We start from the raw sequence: 11,183 nt of genomic DNA on the forward strand, positions 1-11,183 counted from the left end.
CAACTACACTGGATTACTTCTATCCTATGGGACATGGGTTTTAGCACACAAAAATGCGTGTATTTAAGGAATTTCAACTCCTTGCCCTGAAGAATTCTCGTGCCGGCGTGATGAAGGGGCCTATCGTGGAAGAAGAGCCGGAGCTAGCGAAGCGGCTAGCGGCGTTATAAGTCTTCGGTACCATCCGTAATCATGGTTAATGCGAACTCACGACCAAATAAGATCATCGAGTGCTGGTGGAAAACATCGAAGCGCACAGGGAGCGCAGTTGCTGTGTTTTGCGGGAACGTGAGCCACGTTTAGCATTCCGGACGCTAGCGTGTAGCCACCCGGAGCTATCCGGCTTCAACGCCGCTATACAGAGACAAGAAAGCCGGGGGGATTTGGAGAGGAGGCGGACTTGCTAACACAAGGTGGTGTATCCCTGGATTTTTAAAAAGAAAATATTTCCATCTGCCGAAGGGATGTCGAACTTTTGGACTGGCGTGACGTCATCCACTCTGCTACAAGCACCCCTAGGGCATCATGTTCATCTGTTAATAAACAACGGGGTAGACTGCTGGAAGTGTGAATTTCCCTACGGGGATGAATAAAGTATCTATCTATCTATCTATCTATCTATCTATCTATCTATCTATCTATCTATCTATCTATCTATCTATCTATCTATCTATCTATCTATCTATCTATCTATCTATCTATCTATCTATCTATCTATCTATCTATCTATCTATCTATCTGCCTCGCGACCTGATTGGCTGAAAACAGCGCTGTAGGATCTGTTAATACTCCACTGCCTTGAAATGGTTCAGTCCATTTGATTTCTAGCACCGCTCTCACCCCCTCCCCACTCCTCTTTCACTCGGCCGGTGTCGCTTGTGCGGAGGCTCCTGGGTATTACGGTGACAGTATGTTATACGGTGGTTATTATTTTACCATCTAATACTATGACTTTGTTATCAACAACAGATATAAGTCATCATTTTAGCTGCATTGAATCGAATGCGCCATGATCACCCTAGCTTAATTGTTGCGTAAGATGTGCAACATCAAAAAGTTATTGACAGATTTGCAACCCTCAAGATCAGGCGACACAGCTTAATTCGTAAAGTATTGGGTGGATTTATAAATCATTGAATAGAACGCATCATTTTCTAATAAGTTCCATGCTTCCTTTGTATTCGTACTTTTAGGAATAAATGAGTAAAAACTGGCATGTTGTAGTACTGCAATAGTGTTTCTACTAACTACAAAGTGTATCGTGAGGTTTACAAATGTGAAGTGAAACTCACAGTGTTGAATGATCTGAAATCACTTTAAGTGAAAAATAAACAGCCAGAAATTCAGAACTTTAACAATCCACGGAGCACCTGCTGGTGATCACCATTTATGTTCGCTGTTCTCAGAGTTTGATTCAATTGATACAATTTTTTTCAATGTAAAAAAGCCGCTAATGCTAGTAGCTGGTGCCAGCTTCCAGGCTTGTTTTGGTGGAACGCCCTCCTCCGATGTTTGACTGACAGCATACACCAGCCTATCAAAGACAGCCATGTCCACCCAACACACAGCCAACCTTAACCTGCCCTCGGATATAATTTTCTGTCTGCTGAACAAATACATAACACTTTGATATCGATGATAATAAAGAAGACTCATGTCAAAATCCGCAAAGTAGCGAGAGATCTCTGTGCACGACAAAGAATTCCATTCTTGGCTATTATCACCAGACACGGTCTTCCAACAGAGTGATGCATTTCTACATGAGTGTAATCCCTGCTAAGAGTTGCTCATGCTCAATACCGTCTCTGTCTCGAGCGGTAACATACAGAAATTACAGCGTTAACATCTAGTAAAACTTCTAAAGCAGGGGTGTCAAACTCATTTTAACTCGGGGGCCACACAATAGAACAAACATTCTCTCTGGGGCCGGACTAGTTGATTAAAGAGAAAGAAAAAGAGAGAGAAAGAAATAAGAGAGGGAGAGAAAAGTAGAGAGGGTGGGACAAAGAAAGGGAGAGAGAGGGAGAGAGAGCATGAGAAACAAAAGAGATAAAAAGAGGAATAGTGAGAGAGGCGGAAACAAAGAGAGAAAGAAATCCAAAGAGAAATAGAAAGAGAGCAGGGGAGAAAGAGAGAAGGGGAAAGCAAGAGAGAGAAAAGGAAAAAGAGAAGAGGGAAAAAGAAGGTAAAAAGACAGAGAGAAAGAAACAAAGAAAGAGACAAAGAGTGAAAGAGAGAGAAATAGAGAGTGAGAGCAAACGGGAGGGAGAGAGACAAGACAGAAAGAGAAAGAAATACAAGTACAGCATTTGTGAGAGGCACCTGACTTCGGTAACAGCAAGTGAATATATTTCTCTTACGCTTCCTTCAGCGTTGTCTCAGGGGCCGAATTCAATCCCTTAACGGGCCTGATCCGGCCCGCAGGCCGCCTGTTTGACTCCCCTGTTCTAAAGCATTTCCCCCAAAATACAGTGAATAAAAAGGCTACATGCAAAGTTTGCTAAGCAGGCTTTGCTATCATGGCAGTAGCTCGGTAACGCACGAACATTCAGGTCGACAGTTCAAGATCCCGTTGGACAGAGTCTGACTCGCCTCGCTAAGATTCAAGTAAATTTCAAGTCAATATGGTTTTGCTGACATACATAGTTCAATTCATACGTGTTTATTATGCTAAAAAAAAAGTGAGCGCTATGCTAAAGAACAGGCGGCAGTTGTTAAAATGTTAAAAACGACAAATGCCAAGTGTTAACTTTTGATTTCAAACTATTAAGAATCGTTGGTTTCTTTGGTGGAAGTGTCCTTGGGCAAGACACTGAATCCCTAATGCTCCCAATAAGCAGGTCGATGCCTTGCATGGCTGCATGGCCGCTATTGGTGTGTGAGTGTGTGTGTGAATGGGTAAGTGTGAAGCACATTGTAAAGCGCTTTGGGAGGTCTTCATTGACTTGAATGAATGCAGACCATTTACCATTTACTTTACTTTCCACCTTTTTATCTTTCTTCTCTCTCTTTTCTTCTTTTTTCCTTTCGTACTTCCATTTTCTTTGCCTTTTCTCTTTTGTCTCCCCCCCTTTATTTTAAATGTAGTGTAATTCAAAGGCCGGGCAGAAAAAATGAGAAGGAAAAAAAATGTACTTTATGGTCACTTTGAGTCCCCATAGTTTGTATTCTTCCTTGTGCTTTGTAGCTCTTGTTTTCAGTTGCACAATACAGTGACATCTAGTGTTCAAATAATACACACTGTCCTTTCAACTATCTCCAACTATCATCCTAGAGGCCACAATTCGCCCGCAAACGCAATCAGTAATACAGTGGACCCACATGTACGTGGTTTTACATAAAGGAGGTTAGTGCTTGCGAAAGTCAGCACCCCCCTGCTTTCTCCAAAGTGCACCATTTCGTGTACTATTTTTCTGCGTCGTCGACGCGCTTCCTTCCTCTCTCCGCCGTGACTCAATGATTCATGAGCGACAATTCCCCGTTTGGACGCTACCGCGACAGTCTGACTTTGCCAGCTCGCTGGGCGTGCTCCGCCATGCATGATTCATACCAAAAAGAAAGCAAATAGAATACTCCAAAATAACTATTCGCTCCGCACGCCATCTTTTAAATGCTTTCAACTGCCATGGTTGCACACACTTTACCAAGAAGAAGAAGATCTCTGTATTAAAAGGGACAGTGTGTAATATGTAGTGCCTCCTAGTGGTACAAATAACTTTTTCTCAGTACAAAAAAGAATTGATTTGAGTACTAGGCGAAAATACACCATGATCCACCTTAAACAGGGTTTTTCATCCGTTTTTCTGACATAATGATGTAAAAACATGTGGTGCTCCATAAAGGCGAGAAGAGTTTTGGAAATAATAAACTCGGCTCTTTGATTCAATTGGTCGATAAATTGTTACTTAGAATAATTTATTTACCACCCCTATTCGCTACACACTGCACTCGTCCTGTCCCATGTGCAGGAAAACACACCCAAAGCATGATGCTACCACCCCCATGCTTCCCAGTAGGGATGGTGTTCTTCGGATTGTACTCTACATTCTTCTATCTATTTTTCTCTCATCTGACCACAAAACTTTCTCCCATGACTCCTCTGTATCATCCAAATGGTCATTTGCAAACTTCAGACCAATAACAGCTTTAGAAATTTGTATTTCTTTAACAATGTGGAATCCGTAGTTAGGTCACATCCATGTTTGTCTGGCATCCTGCTGCCATGCTGTGCTCTTTGGCACTGCCCCTCTCTTGCTTGTCCCGGGGCAACACAGTGCCATCTAGTGGTCAAATATTACACTCCGGGGCTTAATACACCCTTTTCTAGACTGATACCAGATATTGATACAAGTCCATAAAACCCCTTGAAGTCATGACAAAATAATATTCATTAAAGCCCCAATATTTGACCACTAAATGGCAGGTCAATGGCTACACAATATTTGTTTTGCTAATCATTGCCAATGGTGTTAAATAGAATAGCTGTTTTGGTCGCTATTGTCTACTGCAGTGTTTTTCAACCAGTGTGTCGGGGCACACTAGCGTGCCATGAGACCTTTTCTGATGTGCCGTTGGAATCTGCCTAATTTTATCTTTCAAAAAATCAGGCCATTATTCAGTATCTTTGCTTTCTTTAGATGAGGAACTGTAATAGTCATCCAGATCAGTAGGTGGCAGTAGATTTTCATATACTTTTTATATACTAATTATCTGCTCATGAGGTAGCACAGTACATTTAATAACTTAAGTTTTTTAACAAAGCGGTTTAAGATTGCACTGTAAAAAATAAAAACCTAAATAAAGCACAACTTTTTTATTTTAAGTACTATTTCCTTTTTTTATATATACTAATTATCTGCTTATGAGGTAGTACAGTGAAATATTTGACATAACTTCATGTTCAAACATTTTCGACGGACAGCGTGCCTCAGAACTTTTTTATAACAATTTTTCACTTGAATCCATTTTTTTACCAATTGTTCATTTGAGATCAGCAAAATTTAAATAATTAAAAGTGTACCTTGGTTCAAAAAGGGTTGAAAAACACTGGACTACTGTATACTGGCCTCACCCACTGTTTACTACAGTCTACTGCCGTCCGTCATGGTGTCGTCACATATATAGGTCACGCGTGTGCAAAGGGTCAATAAGGAATTTGTATGTGGTTTAACTTTTCATTACAGTTGCACTTTTACCCATTTCCTCCTGAATATAGAATGTTATACAGTGGAACCTGGGTTTTCGAACGCCTCTCAGTTCGGACAAATCGGTGTTCGACCAAAAATTTCCAGAAATTCTTGCTTCGCTGTTCGGTCAAAAATTCGGAGTTCGAACGCCGGTACGCTAGGGTGCGATGCTGAGCGGCGTACGGGTGTTTTAGCCCCTAATTATGCCTCAGAAGAAGGTCGGTGCAAGCAGGACAGGTGAAAAAAGACAAGTTGTTCGTAAAACTATTGCCTTTAAGAAAGACATAATAGCTAAATATGAAAGAGGTGTACGAATTTCCGATCTTGCTAGTGAATACAGCATGGCTAAATCTACTAACAATACGATAGTAAAGAATAAGGAGGCTGTGAAATCGAGTGATGCGGCTAAGGAAGTTAGCGCTATAAGCAAGCAACTGCCGCAAGTTTTGGAAGAGGTTGAAAATCTTTTGAGGATTTTTCTCTCCCCACCGTCCACCACAAAGGTAAGAAATCCTATTCATAATTCTTTTCTTTATCCTTTGTTTTTATTTTTACACGTTCATATAAGCATAATCTTTCGTACGGAAGATTACGCTAACGTACGATTAGCCTGGGTTAGCTTCATGTTTACGTTCATGGTAAACATTCAGGGTGTTGGAACGGATTAAAACGATTTTACATTACTTTTAATGGGAAAAACGATTTCGGTGATTGAACAAATCGGTTTTCGAACAGGGTTCTGGAACGGATTATGGTCGAGAACCGAGCTTCCACTGTATGCCAGATTTTCTTTAAAAAGAAGATAAAATACATACGATGATAATGTGGAAATCACAGTACTGAAAAAAGAAGACAACTCCCCAAAATACCAACAAAGTAGCATTCCGATTTTGCTTCAAAACCAACATGTCCACCCATCGAACCCCCCCCTTCCGCCACACACCCTAAAACTCTACAAGTGTTTTTCCAAAAGACGATTCAAGTTGTTTACCCGCATTTTCTCCTTCCTTTTGTGCGATCATTAACAAGAACGCGGCGGTTTGAAGAGGCGACGTGAATAATTCATTTCGCCGCTTTCGTGTTCCGCGAGGTTCACTGGAGGTCCATTGGGGCGCCTGCGTCCTTTTGCTATGCTAAAATGGCTTATGCGGGGCCAGGCGGGGGGCCACGACCACCTAGCGAGGGGGATGCCTTCAAGTCGGCTCATTAGGGTCACCGAAAATGGGTTAAGTATTAAATGGGCCACATATGACAGTGCCGTGACGATGTACCCGCCCCCTTCCTGATTTCGGTGTTTTTATTGCATATTTATCACTCATTAAGGTTTCAGATCATCGAACCAATTTTAGTCTCACACAGAGAAGACCCTAGAAAATATAAAATGCACTTTTAAAATGTTGATTCCATCTATTCAGAAACCAAAAATCCAAACCAATCTGGGCGTATGTGACAGTATTTGCCCACTGAACCTAATCCTGAGTTGGGCCACCTTTGGCAGCGATAACAGAAATCAAATGTTTACCATGATTGGTAATGAGTCACAACGCTGTGGAGGAATTTTGACCCACTCTTCTTTGCAAATTGTTTCAAATCTGACATATTGGAGGGTTTTCTAGCATGAACTGACCCTTTAAGGCAGGGGTTTCCAACTGGTTTTAGCTGGGGGCCACAAATGCTATGAAAAAATCTCACGTGGGCCGGACTAGTAAGTTTAAGAGGAAGAGAGAGGGAGAAAAAGACAGAGAAAGAGAGGGAGGGAAAGAGAGAGTGATAAACAGATAGGGAGAAAGAGGGAGACAGAAGAGAAAGAGAGAGCAGAATAGAGATATAAATGGAGAAGGGGGAAATGAATATAGAGAGAAAAAGAAAGTGAAAAAAGAGAAAGATAAAAAGAATAAGAGAAGCAAAACAACAGAAAGAAAAAGAGTCAGCAGGAGAAAAGAAGACAAAGTGAGGTGAGAGAGAGAGAGAGAGAGGTTGAAAAAGGGAAAGAAAGAGGGTGAGAAAGAAAGAAAAAAATAGAAAGAAAGAGAATTAAAGTGTAAATTAGAAAGAGAAAATCGAAAGAGAGCAAGACAGAGGAAAAAGAAAGAGTTAGAGAGTGAGAGGGAAATGAGAAAAAGTGAGAGAAAGAGAGAGTGAACAGGAGAAAGAAAAAGAGGGAGAAATAAATAAAATAGAAGTGAGTCAGAGAGAAATGGAGAAATACTACCACAATTGTTTTGCAAGTCTTAACTGGATTTGGTGACATCCGGTGGAAATATTTAAAATTACGGCTCATTTTCCTCTTGCGCTTCTCTCACTCTTGTCTTGCGGGCCGGATTTAAACTATTGGTGGGCCTGATCTGGCCCGCGGGCCGCCTGTTTGACACCTGTGCTTTAAGGTCACACCACAGCATCTCAATTGGATTTAAATTCAGACTTTGGCTTGTCTTTTTTAAAGACATTCAGATGTCGACTTGCTGGTGTCTTTGAGATCATTGTCCTGCTGCATGATCCGAGAGTGTTCGAGATTGAAGGCATGAACTGATGGCCGGATGTTCTCCTTCAAGATCTTCTGGTAAACACCAGAACTCCTGATTCCGTCAAGCAGAGCAAGTTGTCCTGGTTCTGACGCAGCAAAGCAGCCCCAAGCCACCACCCTGCCATCACCATGCTTTAGTGTTGGGATCATATTCTTTGGGGAAGAAGGTTGTTCCCCAAAATCTCACCCAAAATTGCCCCAGTCATCCGCTCTTTATTGCAGTCGTAGAATATTTAACGATTGGTCAGAATCTTATTTTGCAATGTCAGAAAATAATCAAACAATGTCAAAATGTGAAGTAATTACCTGTACTGTTTTTTAAGTCAATCACATTGATATGTGATCTGACTGATACTGGTGGAATGTGAGGTTGGGAAGGGTGTGCGTTAGGTGCATTGGCGCATCAAAGGTTGCCGTGACAACTCCACCGCAGGGGGTCCGCCCCCCCAGGAGACCGGAACCCAGAGCTGGTACACGTCTCACCTCGCAAAGGGAGTCTGAATTTGGCCAGCAACAAGGGAAGAGGGCATATCCTAACCAGAACTGGACCAAAACCCTGGTCAGTTCTGACCAAGTCTTAGCTCAACAAGCAGCCAGAGAACCTTGCCAAGTCAGCAGCCAAGCTTGATCAAGCTAGCGGCCAAACCGGTGGGACAAAGCCAGCGACCTCAGAGAAGCCTCAAGCCACCAGCAGTCAATCTCTCCTTCAACACTCTGCATCCTGTGGTCCTCGTCCCAACCGGCTCTCAAGACTACCAGGATTCCTCATCGCTCTACAGCCAGGACTGGGCCGTCATCTTCATCGAAGCAGAACTTTGCAGAACATCTCGTTGTTGCTAGGTATTGGTATTGGTGTGGCGTAAAATGGGGAGTTCTATCAAAATATAATAACGTAATAATCCAGCCAATGTTGTTGTCAATCCAAATGGTGCCAGATAAAGTTCTCTTTTGTCTTATTTTCTTATTATTGTTTTTGTTCTATTCAAGCTTCTTTAGTTGATGCTTAGTAAAAGAAAAGTCCATTAATCCAAGAGTGTGTGTGTCTTGATTAAAGTATACTGAACTATCAAAAAAAGTATAAAGATTTCATCTAAAGTGTGTGTAGCCACCTTGAACAGGGTTTTTCACCCGTTTTAATGACATAATGATCTAAAAACATATGTGGTGCTCCAAAAAGGTAAGGCGAGTTTTGAAAAGAATGAACTCGGCTCTTTGATTGAATTGGTCAATAAATGTTAGTTAGAATAATTTATTCACCACCCATATTGGCTGCACAGTGCACTCGTCCTGTCCCATGCGCAGAAAAACACCCCCAAAGCATGACGCTACCACCCCCATGCTCAGCAGTAGGCATAGTGTTCTTCGGATTGTAGTCATTCTTCTTCCTCCAAACACGCTTCATGGAATTATGACCAAAAAGTTCTATTTTGGTCTCATCTGACCACAAAACCATCTCCCATGACTCCTCTGTATCATCCAAATGGTCATATGCAAACTTAAGACAGGCCTTGACATGTCCTGTTTCGTGCCATGCATGATTACAAACCATGACATCTTAGTGTGTTACCTACAGGAACCTTGGAAACGGTGGTCCCAGCTCATTTTAGGTCATTGACCAATAACTCCTGTCGTGCAGTTCCGGGCTGATTCCTTACCTTTCTTAGAATCCTTGAGACCCCACGGTGTGATATCTTGCATGGAGTTGCCACTCCGGAAGAGATTGACCGTCACGTTTATCATTTTCTAATGATTGCTCCAACAGTGGACCTTTTTTCACCATGCTGCTTGGCAAGTTCTCCGTAGCCCATTCCAGCCTTGTGTACAATTTTGTCTCTGGTGTCTTTGGACAGCTCTTTGGTCTTCACCATGTTACAAGTTGTATGGGGTGGACAGGTGTCTTTATGCAGCTAAAAACCTCAAACAGGTGCATCTGATTTAGGATGATACATGGAGTGCAGGTGGATTTCTAATGGGTGGACTAACAGGTCTTTCAGGGTCAGAATTCTAGATGTGTTCAAATCCTTATTTGCAGCTGTATCACACAAATAAATTGTTAAAAAAATCATGCATTGTGATTTCTGGATTTTTCTTTTTAGTTTATCTCTCTCACAGTGGACATGCACCTACTCCGAACATTTCAGACCCCCCATGATTTATAAGTGGAAGAAATAGCAAAATAGCAGGGTGTTCAATAAATTTTCTTCACTGTATACATATTTGTGTGTTTATAAACTATAAAAGACGTTTCTTGCATATTTAACAGCTGACATATTTAGCACCGATTTCAGCTGTATTTTAATTATCATCGAACGTCAGCCCAACAAAAGAAATGGCTTTCAAAACATTCCGTGGGGCGCCCTTGCATCCATTTAGGGGTACCCGGTGTATATTTTCAGGCAGGGTGAACACGTCTGCAGAAATGATTGAGTTTCTGATTGTGGCCAAGACGCATTTGTGATTGAGGTCGAAGGTTCAAACGTGTCGGAGTGGCTTTGAGGGGCTTTCCTTTTTTTTCATGCATTCATTCAGCTTCAATCAAGTCTTTAATTCGCCATTCATACATTCACTCACGCATCGAGACGAGAGTCCCTTTCGCTTCCTCGCCGATTTCGCCGTGGTACCCAAAATACTTTTATTTTGAAATCCTCTGTTATTGTTGTTCCTGGGCCGCTTTGATAGCAGTGAAGACTGGTCAACTCGTGGTGTGTCATTCAGGAACAAAACGGCTTTATGAAACGGCTCCCCAACAATCGATAGCCGGCCGGCTCCCTTCGAAACACTTCTTTCACGTGTTTTTTTAACGATTCTTTAATGTTGACTTTAAGTTTGTTGAATATAAAAATGATAAAACGTTTTTGTAATTTATATATTTTTTGTAGATCTGTAAGTATTTTAATTTATGTTTTTTTGTTTCTCAGGTGTTTCACGATTAGGTTTTTGACGTAAAGTTTATTTTTGTATTTCATAGTCTATTTTTTTGTAGAACTGAAAAGTTCGCTAATCATTTTTACATTTTATTTTGTTTGTGAGTTGCTTAACGCTCTTTATTTTCTTCTCATTTTTTCATCTTTCCTATTTTCTTCTTTGTTTTTTGCCTTGCTTTTTGCTTCCCTTTTCTTGCTTCTCCTTTTTCCCTTCTCTTCTTTCTGTTTTTTCTTCCTTTGTTTCTTATTTCCTTGCTTTTTGCTTCCCTTTTCTTGCTTCTTCCTCTTTTCCCTTCTCTCCTTTTTCTTTATCCTTCCTTTGTTGGTTTTTCCTTGCTTTTTGCTTCCTTTTTCTTGCTTTTCCAACTTTTTTGATTTTTTTTCTTCCTTCGTTTCTTTTTTCCTTGCTTTTTGCTTCTTTTTCCTTGCTTCTCCCTCTTTTTCCCTTCTTTCCTTTTTGTTTATCCTTCCTTTGTTCTTCCTTACTCTCTGCTTCCTTTTTCTTGCTTTTCCTTCTTTTTCTCATCTTTTTCTTTTCGTTTTTTTCTT

This window comes from Urocampus carinirostris, chromosome 16 (genome assembly GCF_059441175.1).
Source record: "Urocampus carinirostris isolate Australia breed hairy pipefish chromosome 16, RoL_Ucar_1.0, whole genome shotgun sequence".
NCBI lineage: Eukaryota > Metazoa > Chordata > Actinopteri > Syngnathiformes > Syngnathidae > Urocampus > Urocampus carinirostris.